This window comes from Cibotium barometz, chromosome 33 (genome assembly GCF_041138505.1).
Source record: "Cibotium barometz isolate CiBa-2024 chromosome 33, ASM4113850v1, whole genome shotgun sequence".
NCBI classification, from domain to species: domain Eukaryota; kingdom Viridiplantae; phylum Streptophyta; class Polypodiopsida; order Cyatheales; family Cibotiaceae; genus Cibotium; species Cibotium barometz.
In genome coordinates this window covers 33451297-33472019 of record NC_141078.1, presented here as the reverse complement: position 1 = coordinate 33472019, position 20723 = coordinate 33451297, and positions in this window count along the sequence as shown.

The window sequence follows — 20723 nt, the reverse complement described above, 5'->3', positions numbered from 1 at the left end:
GGATCGAGGATGGAGACAACCCCCGCCTGATAATATCCCTTTAAGTCATCTAGAACTTTCAAAAATAAAAGAGGTAGTAATAAACATGCCACATATTATGCATGCCCTTGTAGAAGGTCTAGCGGCAGCACATATGGCAGGTATTGTACATACCGACCTACATCCTTTCAATGTAGTGTTGGATTATACAAAAGAGCTAAAGCCACGCATAGGTATTATCGATTGGGGGTTGCTGCTGAGAGCGCCCAAAAAACGGGTGTCTCTCAATTTTGTTTTTGAAGCAGACAAGAACCCGAGAAGGTGGCACAGGCAGTCTCCCACGCAGACAGAGAGCGGAATAAACGGCCGTGGATAGCCCCAGAGCTTTATGATCCATTTTTGGCAGATGCATACACTCCTGCATCTGATGTTTTTGCCTTGGGATATTTATTACAAACTTTATATGACTTTTGGCAGAAAGTGCAAGAGTTGTGGATGGATAATAGTTCCCATGACAAAGTTACCATGGATACTATTATTCATAGAGTCAAAAATTGGATATTTCTGCCTAATCGCGATGAGCGAAAATCAATTTTGCAAGTAGTTGAATTTTTAAGATCACTAAATACTGACCCTACGAGGGCACAACGTCCTCTTGTAGAGCTATCAGTGGCATTCACCCCAACTTTGTAATAATACAGTACCAAGGGATTAAGTTTCAGGAATGGCATTTTGTTTCTCTCTTCAAAATTTGATGTGTCCAATGTTTCAAAATTTTGTTTCTCTCTTCATTGAGTCTTTGCAACATCGCTCTCCTCCTGTGGTGTTTAAGTTTATTTTTTCTCTTCAAAATTCGATGTGCGAGCATTGTTTGAAGTGTTTTTGGAGTCAAGTGGATATTTCTCATCGAGTCTTTGCAATACATATCTCCTCTCGTGGTGTTTGACTTCAAGATTTTGAGAGTAATGGTCAATTTATCTTACGTTGATCTTTACAGTTCATTAAAATCCTAAAGTCATTTACGTTCATGCAGATATGGAGCAGGCGCAAGCGAACGAGCATCAGGAGTTAGCCAAGAAGGCATACGAGCGAATGAAGGCCCTATCACATGGCCTGACAGCCCGCGAAGCGACAAGAACAGCATGCAGGTTATCGAAATGGACAAATCCAACTTATGCCCAATGGAAAGACATAAACAAACGCGTAACCACAGAGATGATAAAGGAAATATGGCCATGTCCAGATGGCAAAATTAAGAAGGGAAGATGGAAGATTTCTCGTTGCACCCACAGCGACATCAAAACTAATGCCGAGCGCATTTTCTTGGAGGTGTACGGACGTCCTCTCCATAACGCCGACGCTCCATTGTATTTTGCTAAAATGTTATATGCTCAATTTATCTTACAAACTCCAGTGGACTTCGCCTCCAGAGAGGCCACTGTCAACACCCACGACATTCGTGAAGAGACAGTGACATTTACAAGAGAAGAACTTGCACTCATGGTGGAGGGCGCTGGACTGGAGTTAAACCAGGTTAAAGAAAGCTTGGGGGCCCAGTTAGCAGAGAAGGAGAAAGAAGCTGACCGATTAACTCAAGCGTCAACTCCTCCCCCGGCCAATAGAGGGATTCAAGAGCAGCTAACAAAGATCAGCCAAGATGTACAGAGCATCTCTTCACGTATTGCTCCTGTGCGCCAAGGAAACCACATCTCTCATTTTTTGATACATCCTGATCTTGTGGGAGTTTCTGCTGAGGCTACAAGTTCCTCCACCCCCCAATGTCCTGTATGTTACAAAGTATTCGATGGGTGGAGCGGCCAGTATATACTACCATGTGGACACTACTACCACTTAATATGTTTAGTGAGACAAATGCAAAATACTTCTACATGTGCATTGTGCAATGTCCCAATAAATCAAGGTATTTATACAGTGTTCGGCATGGCTAGCGAATATAAACCACCAGGACCTTTAGATGCAACTCCGAGTGCAATTCGTAATTTATTTCAAGATGAGAGTTAAGAAAAACAAATCCTACTTTTGTATTGATAATTTCTTCAAATATGATCATTTGTACAAGTACTTTTTATTAAATTAATGAAGTGACTTCTTCCTCTATGTCAATATCTTGCTCCAAAATTCTTTCACCGTTTACTCTCTCGTCTGCTAAATTAAGCTCATCTAAGTCAATGTCTAAATTGTCTTCTATCTCAAGGGTGGTGCACAACGTACGTCCAACATCAAAGTTCTCGTCTACTACATCATCACAATTGTACATCCATCTGGGCATATCTTCTTCATACTCTTCGCTTTCAATGTCTCGCAAGATCTTTTCATTGCAGTACATGTAAACAAGTTTATCTGCTCGATCTGCAAGAAGTCGATTGCGAATAGTACTATGAATATATTTATACATGCTCCAGTTCCTTTCTGAGCCTGAGTTTGAAGAGCACTGACTTAGAACCTTCATCGCAAGGTTGCGCAATAAAGCATAATGCTCACCACCATTCATCATCCACCACTTCCATGCAGGTTGCTCTTTAGCCATTTGTTGAACAAGGGAGTTGGAAAATAAACCTTCTTTCAATCGAAATGAGGTCATCTCCTTTATGCACTGTACACGATCATCATCATTATTATAGAAAGTGCTTACCACTTTATAAAAATCTTGCACCACCTCAACGTTGGACATCAAATCCATATTCCAATATTCAGGATCTAACATGTAAGCAGCACTGTGCAGTGGCGAGTGCGCTCCAATCCATCTAGCATGAAAGTACTTCAACAGAACTTTTCTTTGTCTACTGGAGAATGGTACACGCCATTGCTTTTCCACCACTGAATGCTCTAATTTCTCAGGACACTCCAAACTCTGCTGGACAGTCCACCATTGCATCCATGCTTTTCCGAGATTAGGCGCTCTTTGATCAAGACTTCGTACAGCATACATAACAGGCATCATTACATGGTATGCATCCATCACTCTGTTCCACCAACTTCTTCTCGTAAGCGCTCCCTTCAAGACTTTGATTTTCTCTTTCACTTTTTCAAGTTGAGTGTTCTCCCAGTCATGAAATGCCATGCATGTAAATGTTTCACAAACTGCATCTTTATTTCTAAGAAGAGACTCAAAAGTGTAAAAGTGAGTGCAAAACCTAGTCTCCGCTGGAAGCTTTAACATAATTGACATGCGAGGTCGAAACATATCTAAAACTCTCTGTCTCTTGAGCATGAATTTCACGAGCCTGCGAGCAGTGTCGACGATCGAGGCAAACCATTTGGTATCATCAGATTTATACCAATCTTTTAATACAAGATTCAAACTATGAGTATTACATCCTACCGGAAAAATATGTGGATATTGTCGCTGTAGGATTCTGGATGCATTTTTATAATTTTTTGCATTGTCCATGACGACTTGGACTACATTCTTGGCACCCACTTCCTCTATCACAGAGCTAATGACTTGAGCAATGTAAGCCCCAGTTTTGATTGAACCAGCTGAATCCACGGCACGGATGAAAGTCTCACCTCTAGGTGAAATAACCATTACATTAATTAATGGTTTTCTTTGCACATTAGACTATCCATCACTTACTATACTACATCCAGAAAGCTCTATATTGCTAAGAATTATTCTTTGTACACGTTGTTTTACTGACGCATAACATTTCTCTAATAGATCATTTCACATAGCATGGTACGTAGGCGGTGAAAACCCTGGTCCAAACTCACCAATTTTCTTCCATGCTCTCTTCCAATGGTCACTGTCCACCATCATCATAGCACTCCCAGAAAAGTAAATCGCTTCAGCGAGGACGAGTTGTGCATCATCGAGTCGACCTTGACGTAGGCTTTCTTGCAATGAAGTTTGACGCATGGGTATATTTCCTACGTCAAAGTTTCGCTTGCAAGAAGATGCACTGGGTAGATTACTTTCTGGTTGCACATTGCCGTTCGGGGTACAAGTAGGCGATGTAGCGGGAGTTTGATGATTAGAACAACAGTGTTCTTGCTGCCTTGATACATTAACGGTAGGAGTGTCATGTTTTCTTGAATCTTTCTTTTGAATTTCTTCTCTTATGCGTTTGGCCACTATAGGTGCAGAGGGGTGGGTACATGACTTTTTCTTCGGTCCGCCTAAAAAGTGTTCTCTTAGTCGAGGAGCCCCACCTGATTTTACTGCATGGCATAGCTTACACTCCCAATCTATGAATCGATCACCAACGTTAATTGCATATTGCCACTCTATCCCAGGTGCCTTTTTTTTCCTGCTATTTGAAATTTAGACTCTATTGGAGGTATCACTGGATCCAACGTTGTCCTCCATCTCAACAGATAACCTATTCAACCAAGCATATAACAATGAATACACAAATGAAAACACAACAAATCACTCACGTATAACAAAACATACATTAGCAAACAAAGTACTTCGAAACTATCTTGACAAATACAAAAGATCATCACATAGCACAAAACTACTTCAAACTATCTTGCAAGGTCTTACTACAAAACTACTTCGAAACTATCATGCACATTGCACCCCCAATGAAGGATGCCTTTTGTACCCAATTAAGGATACTTTACACAATCAAAGATCTATACTTGCCCAATACTCTAGTATAGGACAATAGACCTTCTTTAACATTCACAAAAAAAATCAAAGATCTATGCTTGCCCAATACTCTAGTATAGGACAATAGACCCTTGTCTACTCTAAACTATATCAAGTATCAAGAACCAATACAAGCCCCTAAGCAGGACTCTTGGCTCCATCAAACCATTCATAAAGCAGAATGAGGTAGATTACGTACGTGGCTCAAATGCAAAGCTGAATGACTCCAAATTTGTCCCTAAATCTCCGCAAGTATTAGCTACAAACCACACCCTGCCCCCAGTTCAAAGATCTAAGGACGAGTGGCTCAATAGCCTTAGGAGTGCCTACAAGGAAAGACGACAGCCCCTAAAATAAGGACGTTCTTCCCAAGAGGACACTTCTAGCAACTCGAGAGCTCTACAAGTACTTTGAGGAGAGATATCACGCCCCCAAAACAAGGACTATCTTCCCAAAAGTTGTACGATGGGTGTCGGGTAGTGTTTATATACAGAATAGTACCCCGCCGGGCTTTGATCTTTCCCGGCGGGCCCGCCGGGAAAACTAGATATCCCGGCGGGCCCGCCGGGAAAGATAAAATCCCGGAGGTGTTACTGGAGTAGTGGGTTCCGGCAGGTCATTTCTCAGGTCATGTGAATATACATTGTGATCACAAGTTTTAATATGTTAACACTGGGTTTTGTTAACGTGATCACGAAATTGTGAAGACGTTAATGAAATCCCTGCACAAGACTTGAACATGCCATGTATGGGATACATTGAACATACAATGTATATTGAAACTAATCCCCTTACAAGTCTTTTGTGGTTGAGTATGTGTTGGAAGCAAATTTGATCTTGGGTCATAAATGAACCATTGTTGCCCAAGCACCACTGTGCTTTGCTAGCGATAGGGTCATCATGATGGTCAACGACACAAAGTTGATAGTACCATACTACGAGGAAGAAGATCTAACCCTAATGGATTTCTACGATGCTGAATGCAAAAAGTTACAAGCCTCTTCCACGGAAGCTCTTCTACACAATGACCTACCATCTGCATTAATGACCAACTTGTATAAACCATCTACCCATTCCACTCCATCCTCACCAAGAAATTTTGATGCCAAAACCACGCAATCAACCGCTATTCTTAAAGAAGATCACCAACCGAAACCATCTATCTCAAAGAAGGAACTCAAGGGAAAAGCCCTAGAGAAAACACCTCTTCATTAACAGACCTTGCAAAAAGAGGGGGCTGCATTCTCAAAAGCCTCCACATTAGCAACCACCACTCTGCAAGAGACTCAAGCTTCATCAACAGCAACACCCATGAGTCTCAAACCCGTAACCTCAGTGCAAACCAATTTGACAGAGGGTCCCAAACCTTCCACTTCAATTAAAAAGAAAAATCCACCAAAACAACCAAAATCCAAGTATCTTAATGGTATCAAAATATATGGGTGGAGAAGCAGCTACTTGTAGCCCAAGCTACTACTACGAAGGCATTAATCTGATTTGAGTGACTCGATCATCAAAGCCTCTTCCTCAACGCAACACACTCAGAGGCCACAGAAAAAGAAAAGTTTCCCACAACACCGTCCACAAAAGCCTATACGAGTTCCTCAACAAACTCTAACATCTCAACAAGTGTGGGTACCCAAAAGATTACTACAAACACAAGGGTACTACCAAGGAAATACCAAAGCTTGGATTCCGAAGTGCATCAAAAATTCCCCTAAGCTTGCACAAAGAGAAAAACCTCAACATCACCCACCAAATTATAATGTTCGTCAAAGTGCACGTGCTTCAACAAGGATACTATGATGGTAATCCCATCATATGCTTGCCAAAATCAAACCAAGTGAAGACAGCCTCACCACCGACTTTAACCCCCCCAACAGCTTCACCTAAAGTTTAACAAGAATGGAAACCCAAGCAACACCAAGTAATCCATTCAATAAATAAATAAGAGCTTAGGTGTTCATTTAAACCCAATGGTGGCAACCAACTAGAAGCTATACCTACCACCTAGACAACACTTGCACGAAAAGTTCAAGATTCAATTCCCACGTCTGTAAACGGAGACTTATGAGTGTATCAAAGACAAACTCACAATGCTCATTTCACCCCTCTGGATGTGAAAACACCATATTAGTGAATTTGGGAATTTCCCAATTTCTATTTTTGAATACTTAAAAAAGGGGACATGGATAACATGTTTGTAAGTTTCTCAAAACCCTATCATATGACCTATCATTGGAAAGCGCTTGAAAAATGGAATCTAAAGAGCTATAAAGCGCTCATTTTGGATTAGTTGTGTTCAAGTTATGGTTAATCCAAACTTTTGACCACGTGTCCCAAACTTGTGGAAAATTCCCATATTCTCCAATATGGTGTTTGAAGCATAAGTGCAGAAGCTACGCGGTAGACATAAGCACCTATTCTCTAAAATAGGGAATAGACACAAGAACTGTTGATCACACGGTGGTAGCAAAAAAGAAAATAGAAAAAAAAAGAACAAACACCAGGGAGTCACACATATGGCCTACCTAAAAATGGTAGAATGACCCAAGTAACTCCTAACTATCTTAAATAGCCATTCCATTTTTTGTTAAGCTTATAGCTTACTATTCTTTTATCTAAGTTAATGTAGTAGTTGTTCCATGAGTACATATGCATACTCATGTGCACTAGAGGACATCTGCACCAAAGCCTCACCATCAACACCTTTCCAGGTACATCTCTGGATGGGGGGCCATGGTGGGCAAAAGCATGGTCAGTGGTACAACCCATCACCTAGAAATTTATTTCAAATTGCAAACCTCTCCAAACAAAAATCTTCACAACACAATGATCTCTAGTCCTTAGTGAAGATATCTTAGCCTCGCAAGTCGACATAATTCTTTCAAGTTTTTCCAATGAGTAGCTACTTTAGCGAAAAGCATGAGCTTAATAAGAGTCTATTTGACTCAATTATGGTACTTCATATATATCTGCTTCATTAGAGCACTTAAATATACATAAAAGCATAAAAAGCACATCGAAAGAAGCATGCATGAACATGTCCTACTCAACAACATTTGACAAGAATCCTACCACACAAAGGCACATCATTGAAGGCCAATTTCTTCACATGATGAATGTCGCTTCAATGAATCAAATGAGAAACTATGAATCACCATCTCGTTCTCCGATGATTAGGTCTATGTTCCTCTGGATCCTTCCCTCTCTTCTCTCCCATTATTAACATCTCTTAGCGTCCCACTAACACAAATCACATGTAACCTTGCTTATGATTGCCAAAAATAAAGTAAGCAAAAAATCCCAAAAAAATATGCTCACACAAATATAAAAATGAGATCATTCACCAAAACCCCACACACCCACCCATTAGGAATTCACAAAAAACCAGGAACATTTTCATTTACTAACTAGCCAAAAAATGACCATTGAATGTCAATTAACATCAAAGCCATCTACAAGCTTGTCAATTCTCCCTACATAAAGGTCTCCAATGTGATCAACAAGGATGCGATCGGCATTAGGAAGGGGGGAATGTTAATCCATTCCTAGGGTTAACAAGATCTAATACCATTATCTTATATCAAGGAGTCAAGGTAGATACACCAAAAGGTCATACATTCAAGATATAAAGCAACGGTGTCCAAATCTACAACTTGGACTGGCGCCCGTAATGGTGTGACAGAATCCTTATGGCAATTCCCACTTCAAGAGCATGTGGTAGCAAGTTAGGATGAAGTCCCAAGTAATGTAATTCATGTATATATTATGAGAGTAGTAATTGTAATAGCATTAGGCCTCTCATGAGCCTAAAGTGCCCGGTTGGCCATAGTTTAAGTGAGAGTGAACACTTATGGCCATGTATATAAGTGAATTTCTCTCATAATACCAGGATACTCTCCCATTGTGCAATTGAGTCTTATTCTTGCTAATCCTCTTGCCAATCTCTCTCTCTAACTCATGCTAGTGAGTGTGTGTGAGTGATGTGAGGTGAGAGGAGGGACGAGTATACATAGTGCAACGTGATGGTGTGACAACGCTCGCGAGGTGTGGTGGAATTTCTTCTCAAGGAGTTGTAGAGCTTGGAGCTCTCAAGGGTTATGAACTCGGCCATTGGAGAGATCCTCATCACGACAGCTGCAATTTGCCAGGTTATGTCTTGTTGGATGTGTTTCAAGGAGAGTTAGGGTGAGCCATAATAGTGACTCTCTGAAAAGCTTTTTTTTTAAAAGCTAAAAGATATAAGCTTTTTGAAGTTTGTGAGAGACATAAGCTTTAAAAGCTTAAAATAACTTAAGATTTTAAAATCTTACGAAGGTAACCTTGTTTAAAGCTTAAAGCTTTAAATATATATATATATATAAAAGAAACTCTTACCTTCAAGAAGTAGGCGGCCTACGTAGAGTAAACCACCCACGTGTAGCATGACTTGGGAGAGGAAATAAAAAGAAGAACAACCCTTAGTAATCTTCATCACCCATGGGAAGGAGAGGATATATATATATATATATAAGCTTTGGGAAAAAATTCTAAAATTTTAATCTTCAAACTCCCTCATATATCACTCGAGTGATAAAGATACAACATAATATAGAAAAGATCATGTTGGACGTAGAGACGAAAGATGCTATATGTATATTTGGATGTAGTCAAGGGTTGTGGGCATCAAGGGCGAGGTATTTTTTATGTTATATAGCTTATAATCTAAGGTAGTTCTTGACTTGGATACATGTTCTCTTGGAGGCTATCAGCACTAAAAGTTATTGAGATATAGAGGCAAGCTGCCCGAGATATAGAGGAAAACATTTATCAGAAGAGGACTACCCTCAAAAAAGGAGGGTAAACAACTGCCAAAGAACATAACCCCAAAAAAGAGAGCAAACTCTCTAGGGAAGAGGTGACAAAGGAAGAAGGGGAAAAGAAGAACACTTTTTTAAAGAAGAAGAAAACTTTCCCTACTCGTATATATTGGAAAACAAATCGCTTATATAGCGTTTATATTAATGCAAAGTTTTTTTTTTGGTACATAGTGTGGGTTGCTTGAATTTCAAAGTGAACCTTTTCTTCAAATTTTTATACCACGACTATTTCTTCGTCCTAATCTCCTTCCTATATAAAGAGATTCTTTATTGAGCGATGAATGTTTAGAATTTACTGATCTTAATAATCGTGACTATATTTTTGTGAGAAATAAACTAACTTGGCTTTTAATAATTAGATTGTATCACTGCATTTCCCTTTGATAAAATGTGTTAAAGAGCTTTCAAAATGTATTTGTTTTTGTTTTCCCAACACCGTGTCAAGTTGTACAAAAAAAGTTGATACGAGCAGCATAGTGTGATTTCTCCATGCCTTGAGTGTTCCATGAAGCAAGAGGCCCCTGGTCCTTCACAAAGTATGGGCCATGTGCCAACAAAATATTCTTCACATAGAAGAAAAAAATAACATATTAATAATTAGATAGATGATTAATTAATCAATGTATAGATTACATGAATAATAGCTTACTAGGTAGAAGGCTATGTCCTTGCTCCTCTATGTAGCTACAATTGTTTTCACAAGCATCTTGATTATTGCTGTTTCAAATTGACTTGCGTAATAACACTATTATGAACAAAATAGGTAACTAACAAGGGTTACCTAAAAAGATTCCCTCCCAAAATGCATGAAAGCTCAAAAAAAGTAGCTTAAAAACACACTTTTATGAAAGCACATCTAGAATTTCATGTGTACATAAAAAAACTACATGAATTTTGATACTTTTTTTAATATTGAGAACACGTGTGACCTCTATAGATTTAAAAATTGGTATTGTTTAACATAAAAACAACTTGAATTTCAAATGGCATAGATTGAGTGCACATAACAACTTAAAAACAAATTGGTATTGTTTAACATAAAACCAACTTGAATTTCAAATGGCATAGAATGAGTGCACATAACAACTTAAAGAAATATTAATATTTTTTAAATAAAAAAATATTTTATAAATTTCATAAATGAAAAAGATTTTTGTAATGGAGTTTCTTGAAATAAATTTTACCACTATAAATAAATATGCACATTATTTGTTGAGAAGTAATAAAAAAAGATTAGAATAGATATCATAAGCTCCATAATTTACAAAAAACCCTACAAACATTCTTGAGTCTATTTCTAAACCCAAATAGAAAAGCCAGTATAAATAATATAAAATAAAAGTTATTCCTCTTCAAAGATGAGTAGACTCATAATAAACTAAATTATGTCAAGTAGTAGACTAAAGAATATAAACGTCGAGAACTTGAACTGGACCTTTCTTAACCTAATGCTTTTGTCTTATGTTTTTTGTCCTATGTTGATTCTATGTTTATGCTTATGTTTCTTGCTTATAATAATGAGCAAACATAAAGCTATGTATAGCTCTATGTTTATGCTTATGTTTCTTGCTTATAATGAGCAACATAAAGCTATGTATAGCTCTATGTTTATGCTTATGTTTCTTGCTTATAATGAGCAACATAAAGCTATGTATAGCTCTATTTATGTTTTAATTATCAATCATAGAGCTATACATACTCCATTTATTCATACATCTCATCTTCATCGACATATTTCAAGGATAGAATTTACATCAGGAAGAGGGGTGTTATGGCTCACCCTAACGCTCCTTGAAACACATGCAAAAAGAGATCACCTAGTGAACCGCAACTGTCGTGAAGATCTTTCCAACGGCCGAGCTCATAACCCTTGAGGTCTCCAAGCTCTACAACTCCTTTGAGAATCAATTTCACCACGTCTCCCACGAGCGTTGTCACAGTGCCGCATTGCACTACGGTTCCTCATCCCTCCTCTCACCTCGCTTCACTCACATACACTCACTAGCATACATTAGGGGGAGGGATTAGCAGCAAGAGGACTAGCAAGAGAAAGACTCAATTGCACAATGGGAGAGTATGTTGTATTATGAGAGAAATTCACTTATATACATGGCCATAAGTGTTCACACGCACTTAAACTATGGCCGAGCGGGCACTTTAGGCTCATAAGAGGCCTAATGCTATTACAATGACTACTCCCATAACATATCCATAAAGTACATCACTTAGGACTTCATCCTATCTTGTTGCCACATGCTCTTATAGCGAGAATCGCCATACTCCGTGACACTATATGAGCGCCCATCCAAGGTGTAGCTTTGGACACTATGGCTTCACATCTTGAATGTATGACCCTTTGGTGTATCTACCGTGACTCCTTAATGTAAGATAATGGTAGTAGCTCTTGTTAACCCTAGAATTGGGTTAACATTCCTCCCTTCCTGATGGCAATCACGTCTGCGTGATCACGTCGTTGAAGACCATTGTGTGGGGAGAATGAACAAGCTTTGTCGATGGCATTGATATTGAATCACGTTCAATGGTCTTTATTCCTCCGAAAGAAATAAGATAGTTAATGAATGAATAGGTTAGTGGAGTATTGGGAATTCTTAACAGGGTGGTGGGTTTTGTGCGAATGATTGCATTTTTATATTTGTGTGAGCCCTTTTGTTTTTTTGCTTTTGGTTGTCTCGGCTTCAGATCTTGTTTTTATTTGTTACTCCCATTCACTTTCATCCTCATTTGGGTTTTCAACTTTTTCAAGAGTATCCAATGCATACACTGGCACACTTGGCCCTCTCACAATTCTTAATGAGGTCTATTTGGAAACTTGTGAATCCTCATAGTCCTGTTTTATGGAGTTGGTTATGTCCTTGTGTAACTCAGGTTGAGCCCTCAAAGGTGTAAGTGCTGATGTGATGCTAGCTTTATCATGAGAGAAGAACATTCCTCCAAATAATGTTTTGAGAGACAGTTTTAATCTTGTAAGGGAATTATCGAATTCCTCACATGCTTTCTCAACCATATAGTTCGTACAATCTATTTCAAATGACTCTTCTATAGAGAGTATGTCTTCCTCTTGAAAGGGAAATTGGCACACATCTAGGCTTTCTATTTTGGTTGCTCTTTAGAGGTTTGGCATTATGAGACTCAATCATAATCGGTGACTCTTGAAGACATTCAACCAGGCTAAGCATGCTCTCCTGAGCTTGCTTTCTATGTTCTGCATATGTCATGTGATCATAATTATCCATTTGGGGTGGTTGGGTGGGTTCTAGTTTCTTGATTGGTCTATGTGGTGTACTGAGCAAAGAGTAAGAACTTGTTTCATCCTCACTTAGTGATGTACTAGAACTTGTTTCATTCTCTGACTTTCTTTGGTTTGTCAGTTCTTCATTATGTTTACCCATGTGATGAGATCGAATTTTCTTTTGGGTTGTTGTATCCCGTGTCACACATATGGGTATTGAGGTTTGTGTGGTGGTCTTTGTGGTGGATGCTTCTGCATCTTGTATAGCTTTTGTCTCTTTTGTGTTTCTGTCTCCTTTTGGGTTTATGTCCTCTACAGGCTCCTTTTCCTTGTCTTTTAATTCGACCTTGGTTTCTATAGTTCATTGTCCTTTGTCTTTCTTAGTTTTAGAAGATTTTTCTTCTTCTGTTGGGTTCTGCTTTAAAGCATGTTTTTCTACCCAAGTTAAGGTATTGTCTTTTACGTTCCTTTTGACTGTGTCTTGTGCCTTGGCTTGTAAATGTGTAAACTCATTCAAGGGCACCATGGACAATTGTCCGTTTTGTACACTTAAGATGTTAAGAGTTATATTTTGTGAGACGAATTGCATTGACGCAACTCGTCTTGGGCAATCTTGGAACATGTGTTCAATGCCACATTTTTCACACATTGGTCTCGCAAGGTGTCAATGACTATGGGAATGGAAGTATTCTTAACTATGCAGTCTACCACCTTGTGAGGTCCATGACAATAGAAACACTGAAGTGTTTGATTAACTACTTCCTGAGAAGTTTCTACCCTTTGGACTGTTTGTGTTTGGTGCACGGGAGATGGAGATTTAGAGTCAATTGTGGATGAAGCGGGACACTTTTTAGTATCATAGTCAAAGGTTTTACAATATATTCTTTTACCATTGCTTCACTTGGTTTAGATGAGGGACACCTCGTAGTATGATCATTTTCTAGCATGTTATCTAAATGTATTGCTTCTTTACAACATTAATCGAATGTTTCTGGATTGGATACAATGATCAAGTTGTGTAAGCTGTTATTCTTCAAGTCCATCACTCATGAAACATCTCTTCAATTGAACATCGTTTAATTTTTCCCATGACTCACAATGTGAGTCCAAGAGTAATATCCTAAGGATAAAATCTCTATTGGATTCATTTGGTTGACGCTCAATTGAATAGAGTTGAGTTACTACACTCCACTGATCACGTTGATTGGAGGAAAAGCCATGTATAAAGGCTGATTTCAAGGTTTTGAAGTTGGTCTTGATCACCGGCATGAATGCGATGAACCATCGACTAGCATTTTCCTCTAAGCATCAATTCAACACATGTACCTTAGTGGGGCAGTTGGGATTTCCAAAGGCTTCACATCTCTGTTGTGAAAAATTTGAATGAATTGAACAGGGTCTGTTGTTCTGTCATATTTACCCATAATTTTGAAAATTTGTACGGCCGTATTTCTATATGAGACACTAAGGCCATATGTGAGTTCTCTTGTTGTTGGAAGAGACCTAGTGAGTCCTTGGGACACCCCCCTTCCTTGACTAGTTAGTATGTCCAAGGTGTAGGCATCGAGGAAAGGGTTGGTACTTATAGGATTTACGAGAATGCTAGGCAAGGAGCCAAAGCTTGGTGGGATCGAAGTGATAGGGGGTGTAAAATCCCAATGACACGCTTGTTATAGGCATGGCAATGGCATTGGGAGGTGAATTTGTGGCATAGATCTTAATGGCTCGAAGATATCAGCCACCATTGGGTTCAGTCCTTGTGTGATCCCTAGCAATCCCTCTATCGTGGCCGTGTCAGAGTGCCTAAATGACCCTTGATGGAGCAATCCCTTTTTTTTTAACTTTTTATATTCTCCCATAGCTCGTTATAGCCTCAAGAGGCTTGGCGTACTCTATGTTGGATCAAACGGGCGTCCGTTTTTCCTAATTAGCTTAGGCGCTATATGCACGTGAATGACCTCTTAGATATATTTTTCCAGAAAAAGTGTATGCTAGGAACTTTCCAGATGGAAGAGGAGGTTCTAAAACCTATTTTTCATCAGTCTCAAGACGAAAAAAATTCCAAGAATTTTTCCCTTGTTTCGCAGCCTGTTTTTGCAGCAGAAGGAATTTTGAAAAACTCTATATGAGGAAGTTGTAGAATTTTTGGAGTACTACAACTTTGTTTCGCTAAGTCGTCCATGATTTTGTCATTTAGACCCTCAAAAAGTAGGCCCAATATGACTCGTTGTCGTTTTCGCGTTGTTTTTTACGATTTTTCGTAGTTTTTGGGCTATTTTTTGCCTCAATTTTCGGGTCAAATTTCGAGGCTACTGGTTGGAGGGCAAAATGGTTGATTTTGACTTCGGACAACCACGTCCGAAGTCAAAGAGCTTGATGTCATCTTTCTGATGAGCCCTAGAGCGCCTTCATCGGATATACGGTTTAGGATATACGGGCCTCCAAACAGGGGTGGTTTCTAGAGGGATCCCTTTTCACATCGACAAACTTCACGAGTTATATATATATATATATATATATATATATATATATATATATATATATATATATACTGATGAACCCCTTTTCACGTCGACGGACTTCACGAGTTTTCTAAAGGAAAATTCTGGGTCGCGTGCCGTGAAATTGCAGAAAATGGTTCACGCCGTGAATCAGACTTCACAGAATATTAAATTCGTTTTTTTTCATGCCGTGAAACTTTAAATTTTCATGCCGTGAAACGTTAAATTTTCATGCCATGAACCGGACTTCACGGACTATTAAATTTGATTTTTTTCACATTTGAACTTTCACGACCTGAACTTTCACGTCTGACTTTTTACTTCACGACTGGAAATTTCACGACCTGAAGTTTCATTGTGGTAGGACCTTTCACGGTCAGAATTTGTTTCATAGCTGAAATTTTCATGCCGAAAATTTTTTTCACGCCAGATTTTTTTTGACAGTCGGAACTTTCACGGCCAGAATTTTCACGGTCTAAACTTTCACGGCCGAAACTTTCACGCATAATTTTTTTCATGGTCAAATTTTTTTTTCACGGCCAAAATTTTCACATCGAAATTTGTTTCACAGAGGAAATTTTCACACTGGAATTTTTTTCACGGCTGAAAATTTTTTCTGAGTGGGAATTTGTTTCATGGTTGGCTGAAAATTTTTTCACAGCTGAATTTTTTTTTTCACGATCGAAATTTGCTTCACGGTCGGATTTTTCACGCGGGCAATTTTCTCACACCAGAATTTTCATGCCGGAATTTGTTTCACAACCGGAATTTTCACACTCGAAATTTTTTCATGGCTGGATTTTTTTTTTTGTAGTTTAGTGGGAAATACAAATTGCTCTTTTTTTGGGGGGGATATTTTTTGAATTTAAAATGAAAGGGGTATGGGCATTTTACCACAAAAAGGTACGTGAGAAAAAAAAAGTTAGCCTTTTAATGACACCCCATATACCCTTCATAAATGACTCCCAAAATGGACAATTTTGACAACTCTTGAGCATCTACTCATTGAATGCTCATTAGCCTTAATGAGTTATGTAAAAAAGTGATTAAGGATGAATCTAAGATTAATCTTTTCACTAATCTTTTCCTCTTTTACACTAATCAAGGACTCTAATTAGTTACTAATCCCTAATTAATTTACACAATTGAGCACATCATTGGATAGAGCAAGGGAGTGCTAATCTTTGTGCATCAACAATTGTGTAAATTAATCTAAAATAGGAGATTAATTAGACTCTTAATTATGATCTCCTCTTTTAAGGTAAAATTAAGCAAAAAGAGTCAAATTTCTCTTAATTGATGTGATTAGGTGTTTTAATGCATCTAGATGCTCTCAAAACACTCAAAAACACTAATTTGGACTACTTATATGATCAATTTAGACCCCAATTAACATATTTTTTAATTTTTGGGCCTCTTGAATAAGATTTATCACCCTTAATGATAAAAACCAGTCCATTAAGAGAAATAAGTCAAATTCAAGGATTTTTTGTGGTTTTTAATTTTCTTTTAAAATATTAAGCTACTCCTAATGCTTGCTAACGCTCTAATCCAAACAATTTCAACAAAACAAACACACAATTTAACTAGAATTAATGATCTTAGTTTTATGTTTAACACTAAAGAGAGCTAACATTTACTAAAAATTGCATTCTATTGCATTATTTGATGCAATGGATGCAAACTAAGCCTAATATAAACTATGTGCAAGCCTTAAGAACACAAAAAACCAAAAAAACAACACATTAATCTAAAAATTAAGCAAAAAGCATTCTTTTCAAAAACAAAAAAGAGAGATATGCTACACTAAATCTCACACAAATCACCATCAAATCCACATCTTTTTCATGAAAAACCATTAATCAAGATAATGGGCAATGGGATATGCATAGATTAGAGGTAAAACGATGGGAAATCCAAGGGATGGCTCCCCAACAGCGGTGCCAAAAATGTTATGGCTCACCCTAACCCTCCTTAAAACACATCAAAAAGAGATTACCTGGTGAGCCGCAACTCTCATGAGGATATTTCCAATGGCCGATAACATAACCCTTGAGGTCTCCAAGCTCTACAATTCTTTGAGAAGCAATTCCACCATGTCTCCCGCGACCGTTGTCACACGGCCACGTTGCACTACATGTCCTTGTCCCTCCTCTCACTTCGTTTCACTCTCACACACTCACTAGCATGAATTAGGGAGAGACATTAGCAAGAGGATTAGCAAGAGCACGACTCAATTGCACAATGGGAGAGTATGTTGTATTATAAGAGAAATTAACTTATATACATGGCCATAAGTGTTCACACTCACTTTAACTGTGGTCGGTCGTGCACTTTAGGCTCATAAGAGGCCTAATGCTATTACAATGACTACTCTCATAATATATCCATGAAGTACATCACTTAGAACTTCATCCTATCATCTTGCTGCCACATGCTCTTGAAGCGAGAATCGCCATAAATACTCCTTGACACCATTACAGGTGCCCGTCCAAGTTATAGCTTTGGACAATATGGCTTTATATCTTGAATGTATGACCCTTTGTGTATCTATCGTGACTCTTTGATGTAAGATAATGGCGGTAGCTCTTGTTAACCCTAGAATTGGGTTAATAGGGGATGGATGTTAACCCTTGCCGAAGACCTATCAGGCATTGAGGTCGACCACATCTTCACTATAATAGGGGATGGATGGATGTTAACCCTTGCCGAAGACCTATCAGGCATTGAGGTCGACCACATCTTCACTATAATAGGCACTGGAAAGGCCGTATTTCACTTAAATGGTTATGTATTGTATATTTTACACTAGCACTTGCTAATGGTGTAAACCCTAGAAATGAAGGAAATAAGGAAAAATGAAAGCCAACCCCTCATTCTCTTGTATTCTCTTTTGCATAATCTTCGAGGATTGCTCTTGCTCTCTACTCTCTCCCTCTTGCCTCTTATTTTATTGTATGCATGATTTGAGCTTTATCGCTTCTCATCTATGTGTATGTGAGTGAGTGAATGAGAGAGGGGTTGAGCTGGAGGGTGGACAGTTGATAATATGGCATGAGCTTTCTCACGTGAGCATTTGCATGCTCCATCAACGATTGTACCTACAAGAATCCCAAGCTCAAGCCATCATGAGAAGTGACGTACCCCGCATGTGCATTTGTGTGCTTGATATGGTATATTAATTCTCAATTTGAGCATTGTCTTCTCTTGAGGTGGTGTGGTGCACCCCCCATAACAAGAGTGACTCCTACGTCTTTCCTATGGTGCAAGGGCTTACCATGCCCAATTAAAGGTTCGAGATATAAAGAGGAACCTCCTTTTGTCTCAGTACATCATGAATTGTGACTTATGGGTTCACTTTAATAATATTGACCTACACTAATTCTTGTTGGTGGAGAGATATCATGTCTTGCAAAGGGAATTCAGAGAAATAACTTGTATGAGCTTTGAGCATTTCCAATGCACATGCCACTTTGGCATGAGAGATATGGGCATCTCATATGGACTCTTTCAGTGATGTAGAAATATAAGCTAAGAATTTCCCATAAAGTTTTAATAATATGGATGTATGTGAAGATTCCATAATGGGTAAGCAAGTAGCTCTGGAAACCCTTTCCACCACCACAAGTGGCCCATTTTAGAGCAGACAAGGGTCCTCCTCAGCCTCTACACGATGATGTCTATGGAAAGATAAGCATAATTTCACTTGGAGGTTTTGCCTTATTTTTCACATTGATAGATGGTCACAGTATGAAGTTTTGGGTATATTTTCTTAAGGAAAAGTCTTGGGATTTTAGAATAGTTAAGGAATGGCTAGCATTGAGATTGACACATGAACAAAATCAAAGCAGTTCAAAACAAACCAAGGAGGAGAATTCATGTGTGCTGAATTCTTAGGCTTCTACAATGAAAGAGGCCCAAAGTGTGGCTCACTAGCACTCAGCCTCCTGTAAAACAACAAAATGGAAATGGCGACAAGGAGTATGCATAAAGGCATAAATCTACCTAAATGCTTTTGGATTGAGGTAGTTAGCACAACAACATACATTTTGAATAGAAGTGGAACAAAGATTGTCAAAGGGATGAATCCAGTACAAGCATAAGCCTACCCTACTAAGAAATGACATATAGTTGCACACGTAAAAGTTTTTGAATGTAAATGTTATGTACATATTCCAGATGCTCACAACGGGCCAAGTTGAAAGCCAAAAGATAGAAATTCGTCTTCTTGGGTTATATCCTAGATTCATGGGTCTATGACCCTCAAGTAAAGAGGATCATAATGAGCCATGATGTGGTATTCCAGGAACAACCACTCCCGATGAGGGAGCAACGTCTAGTGAGGCGGTGGACACTGATGACCCGCCTGGGGGATAGGCCCCACACTTACACCACTGGCATGGTTGGTGAGATCATGGGTGATATGCGACCAGTGGGATGACAGGCTGTGTGACAGCCATTCTAGAGACTGGCATAGTTATAGCGCCAGCTCATTTAGTTGGGTTCACACTATAGAGAACTCGTGTATGTATTGGTTGAGTACCTTTCATATTGTGTGTACTCTTATCTTGTATATGGTGTGTTGAGTGTTGAGTGAAGAAGAAGAAGATTTTCAGCCTCTCACCTTGTGTGTTCTCTATTAGGGTTTTGTGAGTGTGTGTGTGCTTGCAAGAGCTCAAGCTCTCTTCCCCCTGCATCTTTTCATGGTATCAGAGCCTGGTTTGTGCTAAAGGCTGAGCTGCAAGCAAGAGAACCAAAGGAAGCGGTACGAGGGTAAGAGCTTAACCTACTCTTCCCTATTTGTGTTGGTGATTACACCCTTGTCGGGAGCTCTACGGGAGGCACCGGCAAATGATCTCTGATTGAGGAGCTTTCTTCGCAGGAGTAAAACTATAGGGCAACAATACTGTCCTATCGGACCCCATTTTCTGGACAAAACACGCATTTCGGGCACGTCTGGACCTCCGTTTTTCAGAAAGCAGGCGATTTTGAGCACTGCGGGCGGGTAAGTCATCGATTCTCTGCAGAACTCTGTTTTAAGAACTGCAGGAAGATAGATTGATTGTGCAGACACTGTGGGTACTACAAAGAGGTCAACAGTTGCCATTGGGTGTATGTATGCACATTGAGGTCACTGGTTGTGACATTTGAGAATACTATAGTACCGCTGCAGAAATATAGCAGTTTGTGCAGGACAAACCAGAGTGCTATTTCTGGTAAAATTGTGTGTTTGGCAAGATGTCAAATGATGGCATAACACAGATTATGGCTGAGAATCTTGATAAGAATAACTTCCATGCTTGGAGGTTCAAGTTGATGAATTTTCTGATGGGAAAGGGCTATTGGGACTACATAGAAGGTGAGCATGAAGAGGCACCGGAGATACTGGACATAAATTCGACTGCTGTAGATGTGAAAGAGTTTAAAGATTGGAACCAAGGAGCCAAGAAAGTTTTGTCTTGGCTCTCCATTAGTATACAGGACACCATGATTGGGCACATTCAGGATGCCAA